The sequence below is a fragment of the Diadema setosum genome, chromosome 20 (genome assembly GCF_964275005.1).
Source record: "Diadema setosum chromosome 20, eeDiaSeto1, whole genome shotgun sequence".
NCBI lineage: Eukaryota > Metazoa > Echinodermata > Echinoidea > Diadematoida > Diadematidae > Diadema > Diadema setosum.
This window is the reverse complement of record NC_092704.1, coordinates 25,164,190-25,180,616: the sequence shown is the minus strand read 5'-3', so window position 1 is coordinate 25,180,616 and position 16,427 is coordinate 25,164,190.

Genomic DNA, 16,427 nt, shown 5'->3' with positions numbered 1-16,427 from the left:
TTAGTAACAAAATCAAGTTTAATAAAAAAATGAAGCAGCCATTAGAACAACCAGAAGTTTAAAAAAGATTCATAATTGTTTTCACAATATGCTTGCCCATTGATTACCATTGACCCCACACTACTTGGAATCAGCAGCATGACATTTGATAGGTGATTGTATTAGGGGAAGCAACACCCTTACATTAGGTGTGCTAGTCTCAGTGGTGCAGACCCACTTGTGACGATTTCAAGAGGGAAGCCCTGATTACATGTACGGTCCTTCTTATATGCCTTTATGTGTATTTACGCTGTGCATATTATGGGAAAGTTGATGCTTGATCCATTAACTTGCGAAATTTTCTCATGTTATCGTATTCAATTGGTAGATTCAATTTGTCATGCCTTGGGCCATATTTGATATGTGCAAGAAATGTATGATCTTACACATATTGTACATTTCTATACATTTATCTTGATACTGTGGACTTTAGATATTCCTTTAAGCATGTCTCATCCCATGGACCTACTACAAATGGACATTCACCAATATGTTAATGTATTCATGCACATGTCAGGGTGAAAAGCATTACAATTTAAGCATTTTGCTCATGCTTTTCCGCTTTGATCCTATCATGACCGCTGCCAAATTGTGGGAGAGAAGCAAGATACTGAAGATAGTTGTTAGAAATTATACCAAACTACATGTGCAAAAGATTGTATCATTCAAATTATCAGAAATGAATGTGCAGTTTCGTTGTACAATGGCATCTTATCATAAATCATTTTTACTGGCAAAATTAGTGCAGTTTACACTTTACTAGGTGTAACTGTAAATGTGAGATATTTTTAGAAAACTTTGAGCAAGTACATCCCTTCAATTATGCCCGTGCTATTTCAGATTTACAAGATAATGTGCTGGTAGATGATACATACAGTGTATATCTCACTGTTAGACTGCTCATGTTCGTGTCCACCAATGTCCACTGCGGTCATCATTAATTTCATATCACTAAAATTGTCAGATTTTAGCTACTCTGCTTCTGTTTTCGGTTTGTATATTCCGAGACGTACTGTAAGTGGAAAGTCAGCAAATTAAAGCATTTTGGTAAGGATATACTGTATTAATGACTTAAAATGCTTACGCAATCGACATTGTCACAGCAACTGAAAGTGCTCATCAAGAGGCACATAATCAGGGGGCGGCAGTTATGATAGATCAAAAACAGTCTTCCGTTGTTAGTCCATTTGTAGGTCCATGCTCATCCTTACCCTCGTTCCTTTTTTTTTTTAGGGGGGGGGGGGCATGTTTAAAAAGGCTTGGCTGATTTGCATGTTTCTGTGTGATTGTTTATTTAGTTAGCTTCTCTTTCGTGAGAAATATGTGTTTTTTTATAGATGTTTAGCATATATGTTTCCTTAGTTTTCTTCATGTATGTATTATGTACAGTACCAATAATGTTACTTCAACAGGGCTCTAATCTGAACAGTGAAAGATTTGTATTCTCCTGTATGTTCCTAAGTTATGCATGCACAGTTCAAGCACTCATCTAGACTTTACTCCAGAGTGTCCTCTTTTGCAGCACAAAATGAAAAACGAATTGAAGCATAATATGAATTGGGCCTTGTAGTACGTGGGTCTGTCCATGGGTTGGGTTAACTCGAGTCCAAAAATGAACCAATGTCCAAGTAACGTGTATGTATGAGATTCTTGTTACACATTCATGACAAACGTGACTTTTAGAAAATTTTGAATGGAGTGAAAGTACGACTTGTGTTTTACTAGAATCATGCTTGTTTCAATAACTTTGTCATTTTTAATGGATTTGCTTTGACACTTCCGTCATTTTTACCTACCTGTACATTACATGGACATTACATTCATAAAGCATTAATATTTATCACAATTTCCAACAAGCAATATTGATATACCGTATCAAAGGAGTCCGTACAGAATTGGCTATGTACGTGTACGTTTTAAGCCATTATTGTATTGATAAAGATTACTTGACTGAATACTGAAGCACATTTTCTTAGTTCTGGTATGTCATAAAAGTTGACCCAACCGCATGGACTGACCCATATGTACATGTTTTGTTATATTGATTTAGATTCAGGTAGATTTAGATCGTTATTTAGTTATATTTATAAATGAAAAATATTATATGTATAATGATTGTTAATCAACAATAATAACACGGATGCTGAATGTAGGCCTACATTTAAACCAGAACACCAACACAAAGCTACACCTTGTACAGACATAGTAAAATGAAATTATGTCATGCTTAATCATATTTTTTCTTTTCAGATCTTTAAAAATAAAAATAACTCTGGTCCATTGAAGATCATGACTCATATGCAATAGAATTGGCTAGCAGTGTATGTTGCAAACTTCTAGTACTTAAACAAATACATACTGCTACTGAACGTCTTTGACGTGCACTCTTCGGAGTAGAGTACTTACTTACGTTTTCGACGTGCACTCTTCGGAGTAGAGTACTTACTGCAACAAAGCAACACAACCTTTCAGCTCTTGGTGTAGCATTCAGTGGAAAACTTAACGCACTCAGTCAAGTTAATTCTGTATATTTTACAGAACTAAATTTAATTTCCTGCTAAATTTGTGTACAAAAAGGTGCTTACATTTTCTCATGTTTGCACAGGCAACAGTGTTCTAAGACTTCTAAGTGAAGGTCGCAAAACTTTTTAGAAGTATTTAAGTCCAAGTTACCGGCTAATTGAAGACAATAGTGAATGAACATCAAGCAAGATCTATCTGACATCCGCACATCATTGAAAATGAACTAATATGAAACAAAAGGTATCCTCAATTTTGCAAAAAGATCAAGATTAAAGACAAAAATTCAATGTTAGTACAATTCCTTTTTGGCCAGGAATTTTGTTTAAGACTATGTTATTTTCAATTAGTGAAGGTCAGAAGCGTCATCACGAGTGGTGGTATCAGAAGTTTGTTCTGGTTGAGTCTGACTATCACCGAATGCCGTAAATGTTGGTACATGTACATAATCACAGGTATAGTGCTTACCACTTTTTCTTTTATATTTCATTATTACAGAACACAACTTTGTACATATAATTCTGTGTTAACTGATACATATAGATGTTTGATGTAGTGCATGTGTAGATTTGTGAACTTTGTGTGTCTAAAGAAACAGATTGTTCAGAATATGTTGCCTTAAGAGTATTGGATAATGTAACAACTCAGGGAGAAAAATAACTACCAGTAAGTGCAGAGCAATTTACTTTTGTGAACACCCTTGAGATCATCATCATCATATCCTACAAATTATTCACTCACAGTACATGCGCTTTTTGCATTATCATAAGCTAAAACTACATTTAGGCAATTACTTCAAAAAGTGCAATCTAAGACCTCTATTCTGCAAATGTACCATGAGTTTTTCCCATTTCCTTCTTTTCTACCTCATGTTTTCACCATTTTTCTCAACACTCACAATCATACACACACACACACACACACACACACACACACACTCATATTCATATAATGTGTGTATGACCTTGTCTGCTGCCATCATTTCATGCTGGTGGCTGAAGATCGCTATCAGTGTGTGAAACGTATGGTTTGCGGCAGACAGGACCAAGTTAGTATGAAATATCATGCTCTGCCCCATCTGCATTGAGCAATTTTGGAAACCAAATCTGAATCTCTGCAAAGCAGGTGTACTTGTATACATGTAGATGTATATTGTGCATGCTTTGATGTCTACTATACATGTACCATAAAATATTCTTTCATAAATGTAAGATCTGTCAAGTGGATTTGTTATAGGGCGATGTGAGCTGTTTGTTATTCACGACAGAAATTCTGTATCCATGAATTCACGTTTCGTAGTACAGGGAAACCCGGTTATAACAAGGTCGGCGGGACCACCTATTGTTCCTCGTTACAACCGGTACCTCGTTATAAACATATGCATCTTCTTTCCATTTTAATATGTGTAAGTGAAAATGGGAGCAGTAAAATCTCTGTTAAAAACTGTATCTCGCTATATCCGACCTCGTTATAACGGGGTTTCCCTGTATATTTGACGATGTTAGGTACATTTACATGTACATTGTATGTTCTATAAGGTGTTGTGTAAGATGGTTGAAACTTAAATATCAGGGAGGAAGAGTATCATTTAGAATGGAGCATGCATACAGCATTAATATTAAGTCATTATTAGGTCGCAAAGGCAGCCAAATTATATGTAGAATACAGATAGCATGGTGTTGGTGCAATGAACTGTAGTAACTAAATGTGTGCCTTGGCGTAAAAAAAAAATTGTACAGAAATTGTTGATGTATATCCAACAGTTGTGTATTGAAAGTTTTCTAATTGGACAGGTACACTCTCTTAGCAATTTGATGAAGCAATATTTATACATGTATTTTGATATAGTTCAGGTGTAAATTGGAGAAATTTTTAAGCCTCTTCCATGGTCAAGTGATGCCAAAAAGCAATATAAATACATGTAGTACGTCTGAAAATATCAAGAGATGTTAACATTGTGGTATCTTGCCATTAACAATAATATGCTTATTTGCCAAAGATTACAACTGTTCATATATTACCCAAAATAACCTTGTATGATCCTTACATTTCAGTACAAACATCTTGCCATCTTTATCATGGTGTTTCAGTGTCAAAAGTTTTCGAACAATAAATGTATTTCTATATGAATTCTATTTTTCATTAATTGTCTTCCCATTTGTCTGTGTATTTAACTGGAATAAACACGGAGGATATTGGTCTGCAGGAATGTCATGAATTGTGATGGTGATGAATGCATGATGATTTAATATTTTGTGCAACAGTGACCCCAAAATATTTCATTTAATTGTGGGTGCAAGACCACGTAGAGGTGAAGTCATTTTATCTCAATTGGAGAACATGGTTTAACACAACTCAGACACCTCTTTGGATACTGCCCTTTCTTCTCTCTTCTTCCACTCTTTCAAATTTTATCTCTTTTTCTTTATTTCATCACTACTTGAAAAACCATAGGGGGGGGCAGTCGCCCCTTGTCCCCTGACTTTTGTGTATGGTATATAAGCACATGGTATGTGGAGTGAGTGTAAACAAGACTATTGGAGCTTTGAATTCGGTTGCAGACATGATAGAGCAAAGTTTGACTGGGTAGCCTGAAATGAATAATAGTGTAGGACTTATTAGTACGAAATGAAATATGATTTTTCAAGAATCATTCTCTCTTAAAACAAATATTTAGAGGGTTTTACACTAACATTTTGAAAACTTTCTCTTTGGGCGGGTAAATTGGTCACTTCCTTATTTTTTACTTGCTCTGAAAAGTTTGAAACATTAGAAAATACATTTTGTTTTCCTGTTGAAAATTCTATCCACATATTATAAAAGTCCCTTTATATTGTTGAATTTGGAATGTTGTTGATTTTGATTTTATGGCTTGCAAAATTATTAATAATCAGGCATTTAAAAAAACCAAAAGATTTTCAAATGATTTCCTCACTTTATTTAAAGTTTACCTTGCCCGGTTTGGCAAGTACATTTTTTTTTTCATTTTATTCTCACTTGCCTAACATGAATTTTTACTTGCCCCAGCGGGCAAGTGGGCAAGTTTTAGTGTCAAAGCCTTATTATTTAGAAGACAACACTTAAAGAAAGGACTTTCTTATATATAAGAGAAGAACAATAAGTCAAAAGTAGCACCTTTAAAAAGGTGTTATTTTCTGCAATTTTCTGCGATTGAAGTGTACTGAATGACACTGATTTTTCTTAAAGGACAAGTCCACCTTCATATACATAAGGATTGAGAGAATGCAGCAATATCAGTAGAACACAGTGAAAGTTTGAGGGAAATTGGACAATCCGTTCAAAAATTATGAATATTTTAAGTATATGCGCAGTCACTGCTGGAAGAGAAGACGACTACAGTGTATGATGTCACATGCGTACAACTATATAAGGAAAATAAAAGGAGAATTTCACAAAACTTTACTTTTTGAATAAAGTGCACATTTCTTCGACTTGCTATACTGACGTATGTTAAGGGTAATAATTCCCCCTGCCTTCTGAGAGATCAAGTCGAGTGTTCTTTTGTTATGCGAGACAAATGGAAATATGTTGAATTTTCTTTATTCTTTCTTTATATCGTTGTACTCATGTGACATCACAAGCTATAGTAGTCTTTTCATCCAGCCGTGACTGATCAGAAACTTTAAAAATTCATAACTTTTTAACGGATTGTCCGATTTTGCTCAAACTCTCACTGATGTGTTCTATTAATATTGCTGCATTCACTCAACCCACATATCTATGAAGGTGAACTTGTCCTTTAACATTATTTATTTACCTCTAATATGTATTCTTTTGAACAAGGTAATCTAGAAAGGATACGTTTCGGCTTACCTTAATACTGTTTTTTAGCTCACCTGAGCCAACGGCTCAAGTGAGCTACATGTATTGCAATCGCTCTTCGTCCGGCGTCCGTCGTGCGTCGTCCGTCGTGTGTCGTCCAGGCCCAGCGTCCGTCGTGCGTAAACTTTTACATTTTCATCTTCTTCTTGAGAACCCCTTGACCGATTTTCACCAAACTAGGCAGGTAGCATCCCTAGGGGGATAGGACCTCAAACCTCCCAAAATTAAGGAATCTTAAAAAATCTTCTTCTCTAGAACCAGAGGTGATAGAGCTAAGTTGATACTATGAATTAGTACATTGATGACTGTAGTTTCAGATTTGTTCATGGCGGAATCAGGGGTGCCCCCCCCCCCCCCTTGGGACCCAGGGGAGGGGGGTGGGGAGGGGTCCTAATGGGGCCCAAATTGTACATTTTCAATTTCATCTTTTTCTTGAAAATGCCATTATGAATTTTCACCAAAGTTGGCAGGTAGCATCCCTAGGGGGAAAGAAAAGTCTTTATTCCTAAGCTGCATAATCCAACATTCTAAAAAGTACAGTGTACTTGGCAGTATTTTTACCAGTGTGATGAAATATGTAAATGGACACCATGCCCCCATTCTCAAAGTTACCCCCACCACAAGTTTCCAATGTTCTCAGGTAAGAGTCCGCAAGAATGCATGCATGGAAGGTGAACTTGCGATACTCCGGTGAGCGCGTGACCCCCGGGTCTCTTGTTTTAACTTACGACGGTATCATTGTAGAATATATTGCATATTTTCCAACAAAATCCTGGCGCAGTTCGAGAGAGCTAGGGAGAGGGAGGCAAAGGTTGGTGTAATGTGATAGTGGACGTACAGACTAAAGTAGCATGCAAATTCGTTGAGCCACAAGTACTGACTATAGCTGAGAGAGAACTCTAAAAAAAAAAAATGAATAGGAAGAGGGGGAAATGAGAAAGCAATAGAGAGATTAGAAAATTGATAGATTGGAAATAATTGAATCAAAGAATAAATGAAGAGAAATTTCACATGCGGGGAGATTTAACATGTTTACTGAAGATTCTGTGAACTTGTCGATAGAAATTGAAAAACGATGCGCACAGATCAAGAATTGCAGACCTCGCCATGGATTTATTGAATACAATGGAGATCTTTGAAGAGGTTCATCTGATTGGTAAACAGAATGATCTTTAATTACCGATTGTGTTTTAATGAAATTTGCGGTAATACAATGGAGAATTGAGGTCATTCATATTATGTTATCACTCTGACAAACCTTTAAGCGTTCAATGGAATACTTCCAGTTTTGTTTTTGTTTTGTTTTGTTGTTGTTTGGTTTTTTTTGGGGGGGTGATTTAAAATCATATGCAATTCTTACGGATTAAACGACAGATAAAATTTTTGATATGATTTGATTTGATCTCTGCATTTTTTCCAAATCATATACAGTTTTGTACATAGTACATTGTACATAATAAGCAAAATGGGATGACATAATTATTCATAATAAAGCGAAGCTAAGTTATGAATAAATAAGCTGATTAATAAGTTAACTGAAACAATAACAAAGCATAAAATGCAGGAGACCGCCATCACAACAGATGCTCGATCTTGATGGCAACCTCGAGGAAAAGAAAAGTATTGGCATTTAACGTAGGATATAAAGCTACGCATACAAGGCTCGCGAGACCGACATTACGCAAAAGAGGTTCACGAGACCGACAGGATGAACAGCGCCACCTATAGACCGTAAATTGTATAGGGTGTCCTGATAATGGCATAGGAAGATCTAATGGGAGATGGAAAAGAAGAGTTGCCATCTCCGGCAGGGTTTACCCCATCAGTTGCCCCCCCCCCCCCGAAATGATCAGGATCTTTAATTGTGTTTGCATGGGTGTGTGTTTGTGAAACAAAATTAACAAAGTACAGTAAAAGTGTGTAACAGATCTTTCTACAATAAACCTGCGAGGGTGTTGATTTAGTATCAATAAAAAATAATCGTAATCGTCTATTAAGGTAGCGTTAGGGATTCGGAAAAAACCAGATGCGTCCATGAAAACAGCTATTGTATTTCACGATAAAATGTACTGTTCGGAGGAGAATAACACAAGCCACAAAATTGAGGTGAATCCCTGCGACATAAAACGTTTTAATCAGTAGAATTACATCATAGTTACAGAGAAAATTACAAATGGATCTTATTGCAAAACGTCAAAGCAGGAGGGTAGAACATCTAAAATAGAATAAGTAACTAGTGAATCGGAAAAGAGCAGAGGTAAAATTTATATCTTAGCACGATGGCATTATCAATGCTCTAAAATTAATTATACATCGTTATTGTCCTCTGTTAAATTCATTTGTGTTTTTGTCTCTATTTTTTTTTGGGGGGGGGGGGAGCGGAGGCATGAAGAATGCAATTCAATTTTTCTACTTGATAACAATGTCGCTCCCGGACACACTTGCCCCCCCCCCCCCCCCCCCGAAGTATGTATAAATACATATTTGATGACGTTCATAATTATGTAGATGGTCACCATCTTTCAATTGATAGCGTTACGAAATTACACCCGCCAGTATGTTATTTTTCCGTTCATGGAACACCCTGTACAGGTGATTGACATGTAGATGGCGCTGTTTATCCTGTCGGTCTCGTGGGCCTTCTTTGCCTACTGTCGGTCTCGTGGGCTTTCTTTGCTTAGTGTCGGTCTCATGAGCCTTTATTGCCTAGTGTCGGTCTCGTGGGCTATGTTTGCTTAGTACCTTTTTAGCTTAATGTCGGTCTCGTGGGCCTTTTCTGCCTACTGTCGGTCTCGTGGGCTTTCTTTGCTTAGTGTCGGTCTCATGAGCCTTTATTGCCTGGTGTCGGTCTCGTGGGCTATGCTTGCTTAGTGTCGGTCTCATGAGCCTTTTGTGCGTAGTGTCGAACTCATGGGCTGTATGACTCCTGAGCCGTATAACTCGTGGGCTGTATGACTCATGGACCTATTATTGATGTCGGTCTCGTGAACCGTATGGCTCGTGGGTGTCGGTCTCGTGGGATGCCCCCAACTAGAAGAAGAGAACAATGACGAAATAACGAGGAAGAGAGAAAGGAGTGCAGGTGGGAGTGATTAGCCCGAGAGTGCATGTTAATCGTGCAAATTTGTGAAATGAATTTGTATATGTATATAAAGATGTGTGTGTGTGTGTGTGTGTGTGTGTGTGTGTGTGTGTGTGTGTGTGTGTGTGTGTGTGTGTGTGTGCATGTGGGTATGTGTGCATTTGTGTTTGCGTAATTGTGCAAGTATGAAACTTCATTTGGGTTTACATAGTAAATTGCGTATGCACAATACACGAAAGGGCGTGATTATCATTTGTATTCGTATGTGTATGTGTATCTTTGCGTATATGTGTATATCAACATACACACATAATTATGCATAATATTGCAAAGTTTATTCAATCTATATTTATGTGTGTGAGATTTAAAGACAATTTGCAAATAATTAATTCTAATACATTGTAATTTAATCAAGTACTAAATCTATTTTACTATCAAATGTATTAAGAGAATTATGACTTTTATAACGGAAGCAAGATAAACTCCCAAGTTCATTGATCCTACCTGCCAAAATATCAAAAAATCAAAAATTCCCCCTCCCCCCCCCCCAAAAAAAAAAAAAAATCTTTGATCACTACCAAAAGTTAATCGTTTGTCACTCAACCTTTCCTGCAAGTTTCATCAAAATCCGTTAACTACTTTTTGAGTTATTTTGCACACGGACAAACTAACTAACTAACTAACCTCCTCCCTTGGCGGAGGTAATAATAGGGAGAATTAGATTTTGACGCGCGGACGTTTGAGACGACGAGTGCGCTGGACGTTCTCCTCTCCCCTGCGTCGTGTAGAAAAGTAGCTTTATGCAGGGACGCAACGTATAAAAAATAAAATCGCGCCCCCTTAATATGATCAGTGCATGAAGTAGTTTTCTACGTTGCAAACTGTGCGGACGTAAAAATAGCCCAGTACGCATAGTGAAAAACTCAGGCGACGCAAGCTAAAAATAGATCGACTAGACGCGCGCTTCTACGCACGCTCAGCTAGAACATGTTTTTCCCTCTGAACGTCCGCGCGTCTAAAATCTAATAGTCTAGCAGCCAGAAAGGGTCCCCATGCACCCCCCCCCCCCCCCCACTAAAACAAAATTCTACGATATGTTCGAAGATCGTCAGAACCTGTATTTTCCGAATCCGGTTGTCGCCAGTGGAAAAAAAAGTTGCGCGCGCGTCTAATTTGCATATTTCTAAGATGGGCGCCGCCCGTTGCTAGGAGACGGATTATTTTTGAATAACTTTAGTTAGGAATAACAAATTACCATAAAAATGGTATCATTTTGAAGAGAATTAAATTTCCTACAAGCTGATACCCCATTTGATGGGATGAATAGATGTTGTCATGAAATATTAAGGAAGGAATTATGTTTTTTAGCATTTTTCTAAAAAGATCCGGAATTTGGTTATAATGTTCTTTTCCATACATTTAATATGCATTTACAAATAACATTTGAATTTTCCTATAATTATCCCCCAAACATAGCTATTATCATGTGAAAACGGCTTTCCAATACATCAATTCCTTTAAAAGTTACACGACATTAAAGGGGATATGGTTCAATAGGTTTTACAGCAATATCTAAGGGTTATAATGTCTCCGCGCGCAATTGCGTAGGTTCTGTATGTGGGGTTTGTTGTAGATCACTGCTATCTATTGATCAAATCTCATCGAAATCGGCGAAGAAAGAAAAAAATTACAATTTCTATTCCTTATATGAAATAAAAATGTTTTTTTTTTTCTATTCTGTGTTACCAAACTCAATCCATTCAGCTTCCCATATGAACAGTTTCTTGTCTTTTTGGATTCCCTCCAAGAACGTGAAATTAATCACAACTTATCTGATATTAAAAAGTTAAAGAAAAAACATTTACGTGACAGTTTCCTCTTATTGGAAGATTAAAGTGAAAAAAAAAGAAGAATCTTATGCTAAAAGCCCTAAGAAATAAAAAACTTGTTAAATGGCCTTTCAGAGTTTAAAATGAAACATGGCTATCTTATTTTTTCATAACAAAATGAAGGGAAGTATCTGTGTAGTTCATGTCGGCCCATACTGGGTTACATCATCAATTCTTCAGAAATGGTCCCCGTGCACCCCCCCCCCAAAAAAAAAAAAAAAAATCTACGATAGGTCAAAGGTCAAAGATCAAGTGAAATACATGCTCTCCTATTCATCCAATTAAACCTAGGTCAAGGAAGGTGACCATTCAACACATTTGTGACAAACATGCCATTATAATATTTTGCCAATTTTGTGAAAATGTAATCACACATTGTCCACATGTACTATAGACCTATTAGGAGAATCATGCATTATGGCGGAGGCATACCAGTCGTCATAGCGACATTTCTAGTTTAATATTACAACGAAGATTACGACTATTATTAGCAGTTTGTAATTAAGTCATTATATGACATCATTATATGAGTGGCTATAATGTACAATTGATAAAAACCCAATAAATCTGTTTTTTTTTTTTTTTTTCAGGTTAAACAGTGCGTATCAAAAAAAGGTAATCCAACTTTGGCGGGCTACTACTTTACAATTGTCAGCTATGGAGAGCTCAATGTTTTAATTCTAATGATATCACAAACCATCGAAAGCTATGCTGCCGGTGTCACAGTCGATCCGTTCCGGGTTCCGGGGGAACCGATATACTGGCTGAATCCAGTCGATTAGTTCCGCGGAACGAATATACCGCACCATAGGCAGTACGCAGAAACGTTCCGCAACCGCCGATCCTATCCGGGTTGTGCGAGTAGGCCTCATTAAAAACAAAATAATATCTGTTTATTGTGGATGCCTATACCAAAGCCAAAAATCTGAGAAAGCTATTTCTTCATTTTTGAAATGATATCAAGGACAAACCTGTTTTTACGTTCTGATAATTTCCCTTTAAATGAATCATATCATAGCCTCGTACAAGTGGCGCGAAGAAATGAAATCACTGTAGGGCTTCCAATGTATTAGCTAAGTAGCATGCACACGAGTCGATCATCTGGAGTCGTTGCACAGACAGTGTGCGATTAGCCTTTATTTATAGACAAAACTTCAAAGAACAGTTCAACGAAAGAGCATGATAATACTATAGTTATAAGTCCTACATTTATAAGAGACTGCTTGAAGTGGGAAGGAGGAGAGAGGGAGGTTTTGCTGGTAGGGTACAGCAAGGATGAACATGTTAGTTTGTTTTTTTCGGTGAGCTTTGCTCTGATAAGACTTTGTTCTGATAAGAAAATTATTGTTCAGCTGTACTTCAAAACAAAAAAGAATGTTGGTCTAGTAGTCTGCAAACAAATTGTTAATGTGTATGCAGGGGACTAAAATGGAGCTATGCATGTGGATTTCATTTCATTTATTTATTTTATTCTCATTTTTCTTTCAACAAAACAACACAAAGTAAATCAAAAATGCAATCATAAGCAAACATACATTACAAAGTATGACATTCAATGGTAATTAACAAACTAATTATATGCAGACATACTGGAATTACAAAGTTATGTTTGCAGGGTAAATATGAGAACTGCCCTGCATACACTTGTCGTCTCTTCTTCTCTTCTTCTCTGACCAGGAGCATTGCTTGTAGATTTTAGACCACTCTAAAATATCTTTGAAAATAATTATTATAATTACAAGTACGTAATTATGCATAATGCAAAAAATATAAGACAAAATGAAACAAACAACAGAGACACAACAACGTGACATGACTAAACTGAGGGGAATATACGAATGAAGTGAATATACGAATGAAAGGATTAGAGCAAAAACAAAATTAAAGGAAGAAGGAGAGAAAGAGAGAGAGATAATGCCTACACGCTGAACAGGATAAACGGAAGAGGAGATTTATTGATTGATTACTCAAATTGTCCACTCTGGAAATTTGTATACTTTGGATATCGAACAAAATTAACATCCAATACATTACAGGTACACCGCAACCAGACATGTCATAGAGTACAAAATGAAACTCACTCACATTAACATACAGTAACGTATGCACCATAATAACATAATACATCAACCCGAAATCAATGTGTGTGTATCAAACACACACGAGAAACATATATCCTACAAATCTACACCTCATTTTCATCATCACCAAATTTGAACTCAATTACTTCAACAGTATAAAGATAATCACTCAATATCACCATATACCCCAGATTTCATCAGAATTAATTCAGAGCTGTAGAAAAGTTCGCGACGTAAACTTTGCGACGAACCGCCCGACCGCCCGACCAACCACACACAATTCCTGTATACCTTCTTATACTCTTTGGATATGCGGGAGCATAATAATAATGATAATAATAAATACACCAAAAACTAATCATTACAACTTATCTAATTACTCTGGCATTATACGTGTGAATTGAATCTGGGACAAAAGCACTTCTAAAACGGGTACGCTTTGTGCGAGGAGGACAGTCTGGACAGAGTCTGATACTTCGTACCTGATCTGTTCAGGCAATAGTAACCGTACAGACGGTGTGTTAAATCGGTCATTATCTTGTTTACCTTGACCATCATTCTTTCCACGTGTAAATCCTGTACCACTGGCAATTCCAACCCAATGATATTTTGCCACTTTCGCGGTCCATCGATTCTATAGCCTTGTCCTTTTGTGTAAGATTGCCATAAAAACAAATCAAGTTATACATGACAATAGATTGGATAAAGGAATTGTAGAAAAGAACCATCAGTGTTCTATCCAGCCTCAGTTTGCTCAATTATTATTGCCTGATGATTGAGGATGTATTTCGGACAGCAGCTGGTGACTGCATGCAGCTGTGGAAAAATTATGGAAATGAAATGCCTAATTTCATTACTTTATAATGTGATTTTTTTCATTGCGTTAGGGTGTTACCGATGATGAATCTTTATTTGCTGTAACCTATTATAGATAATGAAAATGTTAAAAAGAGATATCCGAAGAATGAAAAACAATGGTAAGTTGTGATTATTAATTTTATTATTCCATTTGTTAAGTTAATTTCTGATAAGGTGCATTGATTCTTGCAGTGTCTAAACTTGGTCCCAAGTCCAATTTACCCATTGTATAAAAAGAATGATTACTTAGCCATCCATGACCGTGTATGCATAAATATCATTTTGAAGGGGAGTATTATATGGTTTTAAGATGTTGCTACTCACTTTGGTGTAAAGTTAACACAATCTTCACAAATTTGAAATCAAGTCTTGTTGCGTGTTTTTTTTTTATACGCACTGTATAAACAAAGAGACCCACCTTATCTGCCCATCACTACACATGTATTTTCTTTTTTCAGTCCAAACCGAGTTTGTATAATGTACTTTCAATTTCTCTTAGAATCGTATGCTCTCTATTTCAAATGTGCTTTCTACATCTTGCAAAACGTTAAATTTTCAATCGCCCATCTCAACCAAAACTATACTGTATCTCTTTAGAATACCTTGCCTGTTTGAAGTAATCTCTGTGTATTGATAGACCGCCTCCCCAAAAGAGAAGCACACACACACACACACACACACACACACATTCATATGCACATGCACACGGACACAAGATATAATAAAGACAACTGAACACACAAAAACAAAATTCATCCCGTCACCTTTAGTTGTTACAACTGAAAAAAATAATGAACCAAACGAACATGCATGTATGACGTTGGCGATTATATTGGTCGTTATATCGCACTAAAATGATTAGACTCTGTGCCCTGAAAATAGACATTAAAATGAAGGTGGACTATTTGAGCTCATAGTATGTTTAATATGAAGCTCCTTGTATTACAGTAGTTAACATGAAGCATCCCGAACATCCCAATTACAGTAACTCATTCGGTTATTCTGTTCATATTATTCAAATCAGAGAGAGGTTGGCATGACCAACGTCACATCGTGCAGAACTCTGCAGAGCAGAGTTCTGTGACTGTACCATGGCCACCATGACGACGATAGAGATAAGGGAGGGGGAAAAAAAGGAATCGCTTTGTAGTCCGGGTTTCAAATTGGCAACTTTGTTCGGTTGGCTGGTCAGAGAGATTTGGAGAAGTTCATTGGCTGTAGAGGGAGACTGGAAGAGTACATTTTACTGAAGGGGTGTTTCCATTACCACTTTGTATACATTGTATACGGAAGAGACCCGGATCGAATCGGCGGCGGGGGATCGTATCGGCGGTGAGGCAAAAATCCCGCCGATTGGATCTGGGGGATCTGATATACCGGCCAAAGTCCGCCGATAAGTTCCGGCGGAACTTATCGACTGGCCGGAACGGATCGCCTGTGACACCGGCTGAAAGCAATAACAAATTTACTTCTTGTATATTATAGAAAGAATGGCCACGCGAAAGTAACAAGATTAATGCTCTGTTACTGGGAATTTGAAAACAATAATGACATTGTTTCCATTCCTGTTGTGTCGTTGGTTGTTGGCGTGTTTCCTTTCAAAGAGTGAAAGTAGTAGTAGGTTAATAGAATGTCGGCGTTAAAGCTTGTACAATATAACAATATTGGTCACAGTTTATTATTCCGAAGGTTCATTTTTTTCCCCAAAGGTTCGTTATTACGGAGGTTCGTCATGATATAGATAAACGGGCCCAAATTAGTTATTGCTGAAAGCAATAACAAATTTACTTCTTGTATATTATAGAAAGAAAGGCCACGCGAAAGTAACAAGATTAAATGCCCTGTTACTGGGAATTTGAAAACGATAATGACATTGTTTCCATTCCTGTTGTGTCGTTGGTTGTTGGCGTGTTTCCTTTCAAAGAGTGAAAGTAGTAATATAGTAGGTTAATAGATGTCGGCGTTAAAGCTTGTACAATATAACAATATTGGTCACAGTTTATTATTCCGAAGGTTCATTTTTTTTTCCCCCAAAGGTTCGTTATTCCGGAGGTTCGTCATGATATAGATAAACGGGCCCAAATTTGTTATTGCTGAAAGCAATAACAAATTTAC